This window comes from Pteropus medius, unplaced genomic scaffold (assembly GCF_902729225.1).
Source record: "Pteropus medius unplaced genomic scaffold, Ma_sr-lr_union100, whole genome shotgun sequence".
In the NCBI taxonomy this organism is placed as follows: Eukaryota; Metazoa; Chordata; class Mammalia; order Chiroptera; family Pteropodidae; genus Pteropus; species Pteropus medius.
In genome coordinates this window covers 24,621,647-24,630,493 of record NW_024342467.1, presented here as the reverse complement: position 1 = coordinate 24,630,493, position 8,847 = coordinate 24,621,647, and the positions used below count along the sequence as shown (strand labels likewise).

Genomic DNA, 8,847 nt, shown 5'->3' with positions numbered 1-8,847 from the left:
GAGGGAGAGGGACAAGGAGAGGGAGAAAGGAAGAAGTAAGGAGGAAGGGGGGCAGGAAGAAGCAAGAAATACTTTTGCAATCCCTTTCACCCATGAAGGATGTCGGGAGGCGGAAATTTCCCCGTGTAAGATAAACAAGTCATAGGCATGTCATGTGCAGCACAAGGGATATAAAAGTAACACTGTATCAACTGTGTGGCGACAGAATTCTCGTGATCACTATACATGGTGAATCATTCAGGAGTACACCCAAAATCGATTTAATATCGTATATCAGTTATACCTCAATTAAAAAAAACCTCGCAGTTGCATCTTCTCACATAGAAACGCTTTAATAAAGGCTTTCGTTACTGTTAAAAAAAGGAATGTTTTTCTTAGATTTTAGTAAAACTATAGACAGAATAGCAAAGAAAAAACAAAGTTAATTAAAGCAGTGAGAAATGATGTCATTTGCAAAGAAATGTTAGTTTGAAGGACAGCAAATTTAAAACAGTGAAAATAGAAGCCAAAAAAAAAAAAATAACGGTTGAGTAACATCTTCAAAAGGCAACGAGATAATGGCTATGAAAAGCAGATTTTCCGACAGGGTGAGGGAAAAATAGCTGTATAAGATTTTTAAGTGATGTCAGTGAGGCATGATCGCATGGACCGCCAAACGCTGTGTACGCGACAGCAGTCCCCAACCTTTGTGGCACCAGGGACCGGTGCTCGTATGAGCATCTAATGCGTGATGATCTCAGGCGGAGCTGAGCTGGTGATGCTGGCGCTGGGGAGCGGCTGCAGATACAGATGAAGCATCGCTCACCTGCCGCTCACCTCCTGCTGTGCAGCCCAATTCCTAACAGGCCATGACCGCTACCGGTACCGGTACTGGTCCATGGCCCAGGGATGGGGACCCCTGCACTAGAACGTCCACAGCAGTACTGAGTGAAAGAGCCACCAAGAAGAAACTACATAGCTGCCCATTTCCTTAGAATGAATACATAAATTCAGGTATAGTCACAACATGTAACACTATTCATCTGTAAAAATGAGAAAATGCAACAGATCGAGGAATCTTACAAACACGATGTTGGGTTAAATAAACTGGACACAAAAGAAAACACATTTGTGATTCTAATTGAAACGGAGTGCACAGTGAGCGTTTGGAATGCTGATGCTGTCGGTGTGTTTCTTTGTTTTTCTTCAGGGTGTCGGTTCCATAGATGTGTTCGATTTGTAAAAGTGTATCAAGCTTTAAACTCGACTGTACATCTATTATACTTCAAAAAGACTTTTTAGAAAAAGGATCTGAAAGTTGGAAGAACAACACATCTGTGTATGTGTGTGTAACAGGAAATTAAAAAGAAAAAAAAAGCTTAGGGGGCTGTATATTAAAATCTTGTCTGTATTAAACTAATATTAGACAAAAAAAGACTTAATACAAAGACATCGTATGGGATAAACGCACCAAGAATCTAAAAGATGATAAAATAAATATAAAGCAATATACAAGTAGCAAATGAAACTGACAAATTTACTATCAAATTGAAAGTTCTCAGCATGTCTAAATTATTGAAATTTCAAGGTGATTGAACTTTAGTCAGAAAAGAGATACTTTGCACAATGATATTGACGAGTTTTGATTTATTAGAATGATATAGATAGAACCCTGCACTCATGCGACATATACAAAATTTAACTTCTTACTTGGCAATATGCCAAGGGGCATAAAAAAGTGGAAGATTTAATATTAGTCCACAGAATAAGTAAATTAGAAGTGAGTTAAAGAGGGCATAAGAGAAAAATCTCCACTCAATAGAGAGAAAACACAGACACACACACACACGTGCTTGAAATAACGCCTAGGTAAAAGAAGAAATCACAATGTAAATGTAAAAACATACTTGTAACTTAAAAAAAGCGCAAGTAGAATATACCAACACTTGTAGAACCCAGATAAAGTGACGCTTAGAAGAAATAAAGTGACGCTTAGAAGAAAATACTGCGTAAGGAAATGGGAATGAGGGAGGGCTCGAGGGCGAGGCATACACTTAAGAAAGTTAAAAAGATAACGGAATCTACCTTAGAATAGCTGATGCTGGGGGGGAAAACTGTAAATGAATAAAAGAGAAAACTAGGCACAAAGGAAAATCAAAAAACAAAAGCTGCTTTAAAACGAAGATTAATAGAACACGAACCTCTACCGAAGTTGAGGAGCTGAAGAAGGGGAAAAGCTAAAAATAACTATAAAGAAGGATGAAAATTGGGAAATGATAGAAGTCATCAGATATTAATATTTTAATAAGCAATTATATGCCAACAAATGGGACAACTCTGACAGAATCTGGGAGGGTTTTTAGGAAAAAAAAAAAAACCCACGACATTCTAGAAATCTTAAACCATTCAAAAAGCTGATTCTGTAGCTACAAGTCCTGTCAGGAAGAAAATAATGGGATCGAAGTTTTCAAGGCTGAGTTCCGCCAACTTTTAAGGAACAGATCTTTTCAATATTGTACAACCGCTTCCAAGGAAATAAAAAATGATTATTCAGTTCATGAGAGCACTAAAAGCACAATATCAAACCAGACGAGGTGACTTAAATAAAGGAAAATTGTCAAATGGATACTAGTTACAACCAGAGATTTTTCAAAGTACATAGAACTCAAGTAATATCGATATTGACGCTTATAGATAATCATTCCTGAGCCTGGGACCAGGACAGGTACATGTCCCGCTCAAAGTGACAAGGGGACACAGCTGGGCCCGGAGTCCGAGCAATGTCACTCTCGTCTGCAGTCACCACTGCAAGTCCCGGGCGATGACATTTTTTACCTTTCTAAGCAACTTGCAGTAAGAGCTTTTAGGGATGAGTCAGAAATTCACACTACTTAAAACAATAGAAAGGAAACATTAGCTGTGTTTTACCCGAAATAATGGATAATAAAAAAATCATTCCATTTTTGTACCATGCTAGTTTATACTCGCTCGCTGGTTTATTTTTCAACAGTTTTGCTGTGTTCACGGAGATAAAATAACTGTTATATTGATATATCATATTTTTCACCTAATATCTGAAAAGAGAGTAATATGAAAAAAAAATAGCTTGTACTGGAAAGCTGGATTCAGCGCTTACGTGAAGAAAATGATTTTCTCATGGGCGCACAGCGCGCTTACGGTGGTCTAGGTGTTTCTGAGCACGTGACCACCGTAAGCAAACATCTGCGCATGTGCCTTGACCGGTACAATCTCAGCTATCAGACAGCTGCTGCGAGACACCTGTCACACTGCTTCATCGGTCGAAGTTCCTTTCGTTCTGCGAAGCGACCCTAACTTTTAACTGAGAGCGAGAGAAGGCAAGAGAGATCTCACGTAAGAACAGTTGCCGCTGTAATCACACAGACATATTTATTGTACAAAAGGTGCATTTGTATTGATTTCGTATTAAAACCGTGAAAGTCTATGGTTCGGTGTTCAATGGTACTGTAAATTACGTGTTGCTGTCAGGCCGTTTTCAAGGGATCGCATTGAAACAAAATAGAAATATTTCGAGGCATTAAACCCAGCGTCTTGTTTCTGCAAAATGAAATTACTCTTTGAAATTATTGCAGTGGTACAGGCCTTTGGTTTTCATTTTTAGACTTTTCATCTTGTAATGAATGTTTCTGTGTGAATGCCCTTGGGATCACTGCTTTACAATCCGGTGAACATGCTAAGTATGGAGGAGGTATCCAATTGGTGAAAAGTCTGATTTTATACATTTTAAAGGAAACCCATTTTTCTTTTTTACCTTCAAGCAGTATGGTTCACACAGGAAGCTAAAGAAGAGATATTTCATTATTTGTATCGATGAATGTGAAGAACAATTAGACCGTTACAGCAAGTGACATAAGCAGATTTCTGTCCCACTTTTATGTAGAAATTTAGAGGGTTTTTTTAATAGATTAAGTTTCACTTCCCACTATTTCTGAGCAAAATCATCTCAAAGTTCTATTGTAGTGCTCATTCTGTGCTTGATGTCAGTGAGTGATGGGCAGATGACACATTTTTTACTCCCTCCCTAGCTAGGAAAATAAAAAGTCTTGTAAAACTGAAAGGGAAGGATGATGGCCCTAGATGATGCTCTTACGGTATTTCGCTGAAGGTGCCCTGTAGAGAAGAACACTGGGCATTTCCGGACGCACAGCCTCTGGTCTGAAGGTCATGCTTGGCGCTCGTTCTGAGCTACACTCTGAGAGGACAGCTCATAAATACCCGCAAAACGGATTGATGTTACTTAAACTCTCTCATCACTGACCACCGGAACTTAAAAAAGCATGCGTTCATGATTTATGTGCCCCAAATCTCCTTGTCAGGAAAAGAACATGTAAAAGAAGAAAAACCGAACAAGAAACGCAGCCCCCTTCCCTTCAGCACGCACACTCAGCACAGCAAGAGAGAGAACCGTCTGGTTCGAAAATCGCTCACGGACACGCTGGTGATAAACACCTCGGACCTGAGAACTTATTGAGCACGCTACAAATTTCCATTTTCTGAATCCCACATGGAATGCGGTCTTCCTGTCTGTCTTCTAAAACCCAAGCACTAAATAATTGAGACGGCGGAAACATCCGTTTGATTCCTTGTAGCCTTTTCTTGCTAGTCATGATTGGAGGAAAGCACAAAATCCGGTCATCCACTCACTAAACAAAACTCTATCTAGGACCATCCAAATGCCGGGTAGTGTCGACTGTGATGGTTAACGTTCTAGAGAAAGACAGACACAGACAGCTAAGGAGGTGCCGCCGGTAAACGCGGTGGTCACTTTGCCCGAGTCCATCACGAGGGCGCCACGCGGGCCTTCGGTTCGGGCATCGTGGGAGAAGCTTGGAGAACGTTTTGAGGTCAAGGGGAGCAGAGTGACCCCGCAGAGCGACCCCGCTTCCTTCCTGTGATGCTTGATCTTATGCATGAACTTGACTGGTCTGCGAGACGCCCGGCCGGCTGGAGACGCGTTTCTGAGCGCGTCTGGGAGGGCGTTTCTGGGGATACCAGCGTCTGCACAGGTGTGATGGGTGCACCGCGTGAAGAAGCCCGGTCCCTACCGGACATCATCCAGGCCGGGTACAAGGACCCAGGCCCGCTCCCGGCCTGAGCCTGGTCTCTGTTTGGATGGGAACCGCACGCCCAGCACCCTGGGCCTCCAGCCCGCTGCGCCTCTACGACCCACGGAACACGGCGGGGATCGGAGCTGGTGACGGGTGGGCGCCCGGCACGCAGACCCTCACGAGCCACGCTGGCAACTGGGCCGAGGAGCTGAAGGCAGGAAGGGGCAAACACATCATCTGGACATTTCACGTAGACCTAGATTTGAGGAGTGAATTAGAGAGTCGAGGGAGTCGCTGCCCGTCCTGGGACGCGGTGGCCGGGATGGCCAGGGCCACCAGGGAGCTGGGCTTCCAGCCCGGGGCGTGTGCGCTGGGCGACGAGAGAGAACAAGGTCCTGCTGAGTGGCAGTGGGCGTGGGGACGTGGAGACGTGGGGACGTGGGGAGGGTGGGCTGTCCCCGCAGTACGGTGGCGTGCATGAGTCCCAGTTCTCCTGGGGACAGAGTGACAGCAGGTGCGCAGAGAGATTGTGTGTAAGGCACAGACCCTGGATCACCGAGGCCGGCCGGCCCACGTCTGCAGTGAGGCAGCAGGCTGGGGACTCAGGAGAGGCCACAGGGCAGGTGACAGGTGACGTTTGAACGCAGCCTGACGGAGAGTCCCCCTTCCCTGGGGACCTCGGTCTTTTTATTCAATTCGGACCTCGGACTGCTCGGCCGAGGCCCACACACAGGACGGAGGGCGATGGGCTCACTCACAATTCACCAGCGCAAACGTGAATCTTATCGAAACCATTCTCTGAGCTGACACGTAAAATTAACCATCACAAGTCTGTCCTCTGTCAGCTTGGCACCCACACGCATCTCCTTCAACCACACTTCACGTCCGAATAAAGACAGTCACAGAGTCGCACACTACCTAACGTGTCACGACTGCATGGCACGCACCAGAAAATACACGTTGGCATGTTACAGGCATCTTGCATGCAAAATATATAGCTGATATCAACTAGATGTTCTGCTCCTTCAGTCTGAAAGTCTAGGATTCTTTTTTTTTTTTTCAGGCAAGGAAACCCTTGGCTGACCTCACAGATCGCAAGGTCCTTGTCAGCTTATAATCCCTTATTTTTTTTATTTTTATTTTTTATGCCTACAGCACCTGGTCTTCCTAGGTGGTCTCCCATCCAAGCACTCACCAGGCCCGACCCTGCTTAGCTTCCCAGATCTGACGGGATGGGGTTTGTTCATGGTGGCGTGGCCGTAGACTAGGGTTCTGGAGAAGAAACAGTCTCTCCTTCTTATTTATCCACTGAACTCCAAGCCCACCTTCACGTCTAAAATCTCAGCTGACACAACCGTTCCCAGGTTCGTTTTAGGGCAGCTCAGCATCACGAAGCAATTTCTCGATCTTGGTTTCGTTCGTGAGAGGTTGGGAAGAAGGTTCTTGGTAAGTGGTTTCAGAAAGGGTGTTGCAGAGGCTCAGCGTCTCTCTGTCTCCACCCGAGGCCTCCGGATGACAAGAAGCATGGTCGCGCAGCAGCGCGTTACAGAGTCTCGTTGCTTCTGTCTGTAATAGGTGACTTGTTGTCCACACGTATGCTTCTGAGCATTATTCTTTCAGCAACGGACCGACTTACTTTGATAACGAGCTCTTTTCTCTTGCAAAACAAGCAAGGGTGAGAGTGACTGTTATTCCCTTTAGCTGTCTTCAGCCTTGCCTTCAGAATGTGAATTATTGCTAATGCAACCTTCCCGCCAGAATAAGAATCGCCTTGGGTGCGCGAAAGATCATGATTTGAAAATTAAAAGACAAAAAAAAAAAACACTCTACAGCTAAATAATCTCCGGTCTACTCTTGGGTCAAGAAGGAGTAATTTTTAAGCGATGTTTCTGAAAATTTCAACTATTTCTTTAGCAGATATTTTCCCATGATCCCATCAGACTACTCCATGAAGCTTCTATGAGACCAGAGAGCAGGCAAGCAAATCCTGGAGATCCGCTGTGCCGATCTGGGCAAACTCTTGAAACAAAACTCTGAGTCTAGATGATGCTGCTGGGCATATAAACTAACACTTTAAAATACGTATCATTCACAAACTTGATACACAAGTCATAATTTGGTTCATTCTGTAATGTGAACACATCTTATATTAATTTACAGTTTCCTAGAAAGTAAGTAAAGAAAGATGGTAAGAAAATCAGAACCTGGTGTAAGCCTTACCTTTGCCCCTTATCTATTTCATGTCACTTTATCTCTTTGAGCCACTTTTTTTCACAGTTGCAAAATATTGTGATAACACCTATGACTTAATGTTATAACAGGTTTGCAGAGCCTGGGTTACGGTAGGCATTTAATTCATGATCACTTATTGATGCTTATGAAAATAAAGAGCATTGAAATGCTGAAAGCCATGGGGACACAATCGTGTCATTCTCAAGACTAATACGTGAGATAAAGAAAAAAAAAAATGGGAGAGAACATGATGAGTCTTTGCCCCCGATAAGAAAGAAGGTAAGGAAAAGACAAAGGAATGAAGAGCTTAAAGAGGATATGGAGAGACTCAAAAGATGTTTGTTTTACTTCGCACCTGTCCAAGACCAAATATTTCTGAAGCTCGCTTGTCTTCACATTTACCTAGAGACTTAAAAAAACGAAGATGCCTATATTCCACGTTAACCAGCTAAATCGTTAAGGACTAGCAAAATGAAAGAAAATAGACACATTAATATTGCATGGCAACCTTTCAGAACATTGGGATTAAAAAGAAGATGCTGAAAGTTCTAGATAGAAAGAAAGATCAAATAAATTAAAGACCTCCAGCGGCGGCCCTGGACGCAGAGAGACAGTGGAGAAATGCCTTCGGGTGCAGGCAGAAAACGATTTCCGATTTGGATTCGCAGCCAGACTTGGTCACACGTGAACATAGCATTTAAGGACGTTTTCTGATGTGGAAGATCCTTGAAAATTTCCCTCCTTTGTTCCCTTTTGTAGAAAGCTCCTGAGATGTAGGAAAGAGAAAGACATGTTACGCGCCCCTCCTTCACCCCCCAAAAAAGATGAGAGACTCACGTAGGAGATGGACACAGAGAATGTCTGGAAGGATAACAACAAAGGAGAGAAGGAAGAGAGCTGTGCACCAGGCAGAGGGGACACTCAGCCTCGCCGGGGAAGTTCACTGGAGGGAAAGGATGCCAGTTGTTAGCCCTGCAGCCTCCCGCCTCGGACCATGTTTCAAACCTGATGAAACTGTCGGAGGCTCCGCTCCACCCGAGCGATGGAGTAAACCGAGCAAGGAGAAAAGCCGACGCACAGACAGGAAGATGCGCGACTTAGGATGGGAGCGAGAGAAAGGAAAGGCGGACATCCCGGAGGGGACCAGAGGAGGCAGACGGCTCTCCAGTGGGAAGGCGACAGAGAAAACTCGGAATTCGCGACTTCCCGAATTTTATTCATTTTGGAAAATTGCACCGAGAGGATCAATGGAAGATGTTGGGAAAGGTAGCAATATGTCCAAAGAAAACTAAGCAAATGAAGACAAAGAACAAACAAGCAAGGCATACTTAACTTCGGGACAAACTGAAAGAAAAAGGTACATTTTCTATTACGACACGATTATCATGTTTAAGAATGTAAACACTGAATCCTGTTTTAACCCCAAATGTTAATACGATTATAATAGGAGAATGAGGGAGGCGAATAAAAATGTTGGCGACGAAGGAGACCTAACCCCATCTCCTCTAACAAGGGCTCAGGAAAATCTAAAATTCACACCTCCGATGAC

General features: G+C 43.9%; 1 pseudogene; it reads right to left on the bottom strand.

Moving 5' to 3' along the window:
• Positions 1-6,212: 6,212 nt before the first annotated feature.
• LOC120602684 (uncharacterized) lies at positions 6,213-6,331 on the bottom strand (annotated as a pseudogene).
• Positions 6,332-8,847: the final 2,516 nt, after the last annotated feature.